Raw genomic sequence first — 7,329 nt, 5'->3', positions numbered from 1 at the left:
CCTCATCAACTTCCCCATCCTGATCAGGTGGCTTGTAATAGACACCCACAACTGTGTCTCTCATATTACCCTGCCCCTTGATCCTTACCCACAAGCTCTCAACTTGCTCTTCATCTGCTCCCAGGGAGAGCTCAATACATTCCAGTTGCTCTCTCACATAAAGAGCAACTTTGCAATGAGATCATGGTTCTGCGACCGCACACAGATCTCTAACTCCTCTTGTTTATTCCCCATGCTACACGCATTGGTGTACAGGCATTTCAGAAAAGCCAATGAGTGTGTAGTTTTTGCCCTTGAGGAGTGGTGGGCCTTCTGATTATCAAAAATACAAGCACTCAGCCCCACAGTTGCTGAGCTACTATGCCCAGGCGCCTCTCTAGCGAGCCCAGTTACATGCCCATCCCCCTTCAAATCTAATTTAAAGCTCTCCCAATGAGCCCTGCTAACTCTGTTCCAAGAACCATTTTCCCCCTTTACCCCTCCAACCTTTTCCTAGGATGGTCATTTAAGTCCTGCTTGCTTTCAGCAGCCGCTAACACAGGTTTCTCTTTGGGGCTTTGGACTGTACTCACCCTAGCAGCTCTGCTGGCCACAGAAGATGCCACATTTTTGCCTGTCACTCAAGATGTTGCATTAAATTCCACCCAAGAGAGACATCCAGCATGGATGCTGAGGTCTACTTTGCACTAGAGAGCTGTCATGTGTCATCTGTTTCGCTGTGTTTGAGATCAAACCAGCTGTCACCAACCTCAGAAGACAGCAAATGCAATCTCTTCCCTGAAAACATGAACAAATCCCATCCTTTCATAACGGTCAGCCCTTGCCTTTAAATTTGATCTCTGAATCTATACAAAGCCATCATAACTCAGTGTGAGCAAGCTGAGCTCCCAGCTACTTGAAACCACTTTAAAGATGCCTTTCTTTAAGCAGACCACAGGATCAAATTGTTGGCATGGTCAAAGAAACACAGGATAAAGGTAAAAGGAAAAAAGAGAGGAGGAAGGTCTGTCACAGGACCCCAGCCACTGCAGAGCATTAAACCCCAAGAACTGGGTGCTGAAGATCTTTTACGTACAGCAGACAACAGTTCATTTGACTGACTTCAAGTTCACCTCTTTTAACGGGTCTTTAAAGACATCAGTTAGGGAAGTTCATGAAAGACAACACATTTTCCACTGGGGGGAAAAAAAAAAGCGCCACAGTATAAAGAAGTTACAGCAAACATGCACTGACTGTAAGGATTTGCCTGCAACTAACACTGAATGTCCCACCCCTCCAAAGGCACCATCTCAGCTTGCATAAATCAAAATGAATACATTCAGTATTGGTTTGGGGTCTAAAATGGCACACCCCATCTAAAACTTTCTTTTCCAGGTGCAATATTGTAATGAAGCTAAAACTGAGAGATCATTAAGGCTACATAGTTAAATATCTAATGAAATATCTATGGATAAATTTGCTTGTTATCTCTGTGTACTTAAATAACCTGAAATTAGCATCTCACCAGATATGTAAATCCTGGGCCCCATGTTTTCTCCACAACTGCCTCAATTGAAGGAGTCCTATGCCTGAAAAAAAAGCTTGAGCAAACCCATATAATATCATCTATAATTAAAACTGAACAGATGAAAGGATGAACTGTGTCGTCGCTATCAAAAGGAGACGAGAGCAGGAGGCCACAGCTCACCAGTGGTCGGCAGTACTCCCACCCACCCCAGGACTCTCGGGCTAACAGTCAGCACAGCTGCCTGGATTTGCCAGCTTTATTCTCCAACAGTGATTTTTGACGATTTTAGGCATTTCCATATGTTCATTTTTGCCTGTGTCTTGTCTTATCCTCTGTTCCAAAACAGCAGAATTAATACTTGAGACCTACCAGGCAATTGCTGAAAACCAAGTATCGAAACAGAGGATACATAGAGTTTCTATTGCTGACAGCTTTCAAAATCTTACTGCTCATCTTTCTTCAAGCTTCAGCTCCTCGAGTTTTGAGAAAATAAAAAATAATAAAAAGAAAAAAAAAAGAATCTCAGCTCCCAGAAAAAAAAGAAGGGGGGGACAGGATGACAGGTTCCCAGTCCTTACAATCATGGAAGAAACACTTAAATCAAAAACTTCCAGACCTTTATGTGTAATGTTTTTAAACAACAAGTTTTATATCGAATCTATATATCTTGGTCAGCTGACTCCTTTTCAAATGGCTGATGCTGGCAGTACTGCGATGCAGACTGGTTTATCGCAAAGTGCATGATAAACTATTATAGGGACTAGTATATATTTCTATACCTCCTCCTTGAGAGCAGCATTGAAAGTTGTGTGTCCAGAATATATGCACAATGCCCATGGCCTTGATAACTTCAAGCACAAAGACGATGATAATAAGAGGATCTGCGAAATACCCACAAGCCCAAGGTTGCTGGTGGGACACTATATTTGGGTCTACGGGGAAATGTCACTTTGCCCATTCGCCTGCCACTGCCAGAGCTCACCGCAGCAGCAGCCAGCTTGGGCTTCAGACACTGACATTTATAAACCCTGAATGATGTGATCTGGAGAAGTCTGACACATTTCAGCGAATGAGGAGCAATGCTTTAAGTTTTGCAGTTTAGGTCCTAGGTCGGACTGCTGCAAAAAAGGAGTTCCTTGGCAAAGCTAATTTTCAACCCGTGCCTGACGGTGAAGGGAGAGCAGCTCAGATGGACTTTGAAGACACTGCCAAACAGAGTGATGCAGCTTATATTGGCGGAAGATTTCAAAACCAGCATCATCGTTCACTCCCAACAAGCAACCTTGCCATCACTGCTAATGCCTCTGTTTCACCAACAGGTCCATGTCCATCCTCCTTCTCAACAGCATTCGCCTTCCAGAGAGGGGAAAAAAAAGTCCTGAGCAGAAACCCACCCATTAAAATTATACAGGCATGGAAAAAACACAACCCATATAGAAAACTACCTACTTCCACAAGTGACGGGAACATCTCTGCAGGTTTTGCAAGAATCCTTTACACCACTGACATAGCTGATCCTGGCAACTTGCTCCTGACACCTTCCCAAGGCTCTTGGGCTTTACACCTTCACTACTTTTTTTTTTTCCTCCCTGGCAAACATTAGCAAGATTGCAATTACATGTTGCTTCTGGACACTGTTATTTTAATATGCTTAGAAAGAAATATCATTACATTTTTTAAGCTTTCCACTTTAAAATCACATCCATCAAGAGCCTGATAAATCACATCATTTTACCTCTCAATAGAGTACTATGAAGATTTACTCAACAGAGGGTGAAGACAGAAACAAGGTCTTGTCTGAAGAAATACATCTGGAGCACAATTACTTTTTATGTTATTTTCTGACTTGAAAAAAATATCTGTTAATAGTATCCACTTATTTTCCAGATTTTTAAAAACTAAATACTAGAGGAAAAATTAATACTTCTTCCACCAAAACCATTTTTAATGGAATCTAGAAGAAAAAGATTATTAATACTTAGGGCAATCATTTACTTTGATGTCTATATAATATGCAGTGACCCGTAAGTGGAATGAGCTAAAACTGTCATAAATTCATTATGAGAAACCATTCTTTGAAGACTATCACTGCAAATTTGAAATGAAATAGGCAATATGGAAATAAGCTAATTGCATGGCATTTAAAATAACTGTCTCTAGTAAAAATATCCTTTCCGTGCACTTCTATTTCAGCTTCAAATCCATTTCTTTCAAAAACATTGGAGAGGCTGCTTTATGAAAATTGAAACGTTGTCATTACTTAGTACTGACAGCGATACGGCAGCATTCATTTAGGATCTCAGACTTTTTTTTGAAAAAAAAAAAACAACCCCAAAACCAAACCCAAAGGATGATTTTATAATTTTAATATCCCTGGGACAGGGAAACTGGGAGTACATGCAGCATAAAATGTGCCGATCCAGACCCTACCAATGAAGACTGGAGGAAAATACGTCCAATAAAAAACTATATATTCCCAGAGGAATTTCTTAGCTATTATCTAATAAAAGAAAGCAGCAAAATTCCTCTTCACCGAGTGGGACACATCATTTGCTTTGCCTGGTCTCTCCCAGTGCTGCTCAGAGTGTCTCTGCCTCAAAGAAACGACACCTTTGCCCTTGCAGCTGCCTGGGGCAGGGAGGTTCACCAGTGCCCCAGCCTGCCTGCCTACCTGCAGGGCACGGGATGCTGCCTCCTTTATCCTAAGGTGAACCCTGCCACCTCCGGCAGAAAGGAGCTTAATATTACACTAGTCACTTCTTCATTCAGTTACTTTTAAATTTTAATCCCTAGCTTTCATTTACTTACCTATTCTGTAGCTGCATTTTGCAGCAGCGGCTTTTGTTCTGTGGTTTATTTTTTGAACTCGAGAGGAGCAGTCCAGATGGGGAGCATCTCTGTGCTGGTCTGTGAGGAGCCTGTGGGACCTGTTTCCACAGACCTCCCTCAGGGCCCAGGATCTGGCTGATGCAGCATCTAGGCAAAGTGGATGCCTTTCCTTGTGGGAAAGTGTGTGGGGGAGTAGCCTTGCTTTGTAGTCCTCAACTTCTCTGCTCTCTTTTCCAGCTCTCAGGATTACAGGAGACGCAATGGGAGGGTGGCGCAGCAATCCCTGCACGTTATCAAGTCTCCATGCACATCTGGCAATGCTCACTTTGTCCTTTTATTATTCTCATGCCACAGGAACCAAAGAAAAAGGGCGTCTCAATTTTTTCCCTCCCTCCCAGAATGACCCAAGCTGTATTTTTCAGTGTGTTTTTCTGCTTTTCCTCCTGCCTGGATTCCAACAAAAGAACCAACAGCACGTTCAAGCATTTGGTTGAGCTGAGGCTTTATATCTGAAAATAGGAGAAGGGAAAACAGGGTGGCAAGAGGCAGAGAAGTTAACAGCCTCTCCTTTACATATAGAAAGATATCTACATATCCGTCCTTGAGAGTGGATAATGAACCAACATGATGTAATTGTCCCACCAATGCTCGTACCTGGAGCTGACACTGTGCCAGCAGTGGGACAGGGTCTCCTGGACGATGCCGTATACAGCACCGAAAGCAAATGAGGGGGTCAACACAGGATTTAACACACCAAAACTCTTCAGGGTGGGCAAAAGCCAAGGAAAGCTCTTCTTTCTAAGGGCTTGAAGGCTTTTACATTGGGCATTTACAGTTTCTTTTCCTTTATAAGCAACGCACAAGCAAGTTCTATCCTGTAATGGTGTGTTTCAAAACATGCTATCATTGCAAAATGGTTTAAAATAAATAATTAGGAAACTACAGCTGAAATCTTAGTACTGTAGTATACATTAATATCACACTAATTTTACAAAGCTCTTCACCAATGTACTACAACCATGCTGTGATAAAAATAGTCACACATTTAAGAAACAGCAATTCAAAGCTTACCTAGCAATAGTTAACAGCAATGGCTTTAAATACTTTAAAGTACCAAATTAATTGTATTCCCATGCTTGTGGTATTTTGCATATGTAGAAAGGAAAACACCACAAAACTCCCCAATAAATTTAACGCCGTGTGGTGGATAGCTTATTTGTTCTTCTTTTTTTTAGCACCTAGATGGGGCAACTCGGCAATAGAATTAAAAAGACATTTTCCTAAACTGATCCAGAACTCAGACATATGCCAGTATTTGCTTTACACATCACAAAATTTTACGATTGATGTATCTATAACACATATTTTGCATACCTATTTAAATATTTACATTTTAAACAGTACCTTCCCTTTCACATATTACATTTTATATAGTTATTACAGTTGTTTCATTCCTCATTTTCTGCTAGGCTTTCTATTTCATACACTTCATCTATCAGATACTACTGTCTGCTTTTAACATATCACTGCAGAAAATGGTAACTGGTGTTGAATACAGAACTATGGATACTGAGGTTTTGCAGTACTAAGTATTACGGAGCTGAATGATAAATGGAGAGCAGCGTCTGGGCTGAGAAGCTTGAGAGACAGTCAGGAAATAACAGCGTACGCAAGGCTGACAAAAATTACATTTGCAGGTAAGTGGAGTGGAAATTTATACTTATTGGGAAAAAAACCAACAACAAAACATTGTTTGTTTTATTAAAGGTGGAGTGAGAGATAGCAAGAACATTGGAGAGAGGCAATTTTCTTCAAACTCCAACAGGAATACATCTCAAGCTCTAACATGCAATTTGACTATGGATTTTCAGGACGAAACAGAGGATTATGCCCATATGTTTTGAGGGCTTGGATAACAAAGCATAAAAATCCTAATAAGTAGCCTTTGTGCCAAAGCAGACCAGAAATAGATTTCTACTAGAAGTTACAAAAACATCCAAAAACTTAACTATTTAACACAAAAAAAGTAGCTTTAGGTATTTGATATTTTCAGAGGTATCTGTACTATTACAAACTGTCTAAGAGGAAAACTGATACAGCTCATGAAGTTTGCCAAAAAAACAATAAGCTGCATGAATATGCCACACTTTCTTATTTTACCTATTCTGGCAATAAAATTTTACAATGAAAAGCCATTAGTGCTGCAAGAGTATGGAAATGAGGACAATTAAATTCATCCTATTTTGAATGTTAAATAGGCTGTTATGATTGTGCTCGGTATATTTAACATCATGTTGTAGAGCTAAGCAGTGAGCCCTTTCCAAACAAAAAATTAATAGGTCTTCAGAAATATTACAATTTATTAGTTATTCCAGTCATACCTACTCATAGCAGCTATGTTTTAGAATAGATTTAGCTTTTTAAAATACTAATACTTCCTGATTTTTAGCATTTTAGCTTTCCAAAGTAATAAAATCACTGACGTGGTATATGTGATTAGCGGTGATTTGGTTTTACTAATATTTAGGGCCAAAAAACCCCATCCAGGTCTGCTGAGTGGTAAACTCAAAGTTGGTAAAACTCTTTTGTTTTGGAAAACCCTTATCATAAAACCCTTAAACAATCACAGTCCCCCCCAAAAAAATTTGGGGAAATGCAGGAGAGCTCACCTCTCACCCAGCAGGATTTTGCTGAGCTGCTGTGGATCCACAGGGAGCTGAGGTTTGGTTTTAACACATGGGGCTTCATGACCTCACTTGGCACGCTAGCACCAAGCTGTGTGTGGAGACAGCATCATCTTGGCTGTGCCTCAGCCAACAACCCTGCCAGAGCCCATGCAACCTGGGCAAAGCCAGCCCACCTGCCTTCATTTGAAAATCAGCACAATTTCCATGTTTTTACATATATATTTATATATATATGCCAACACTCATAGAGCCATAGAAAGGTTTAGGTTGGAAAGGACCTTGAAGATCATCGAGTTCCAACCCCCC

General features: G+C 40.7%; 1 protein-coding gene across 1 annotated transcript in view; it reads right to left on the bottom strand.

Moving 5' to 3' along the window:
• LOC104285846 (chromosome unknown open reading frame, human C1orf21) overlaps window positions 1–7,329 on the bottom strand; it is an 80,611-nt gene that overhangs the window by 44,873 nt on the left and 28,409 nt on the right. The window lies entirely within an intron of this gene.

This window comes from Charadrius vociferus, unplaced genomic scaffold (genome assembly GCF_000708025.1).
Source record: "Charadrius vociferus isolate BGI_N301 unplaced genomic scaffold, ASM70802v2 scaffold220, whole genome shotgun sequence".
Lineage (NCBI taxonomy): Eukaryota > Metazoa > Chordata > Aves > Charadriiformes > Charadriidae > Charadrius > Charadrius vociferus.
The sequence above is the reverse complement of the archived record's forward strand: the minus strand, read 5'-3'. Positions and strand labels throughout refer to the sequence as shown.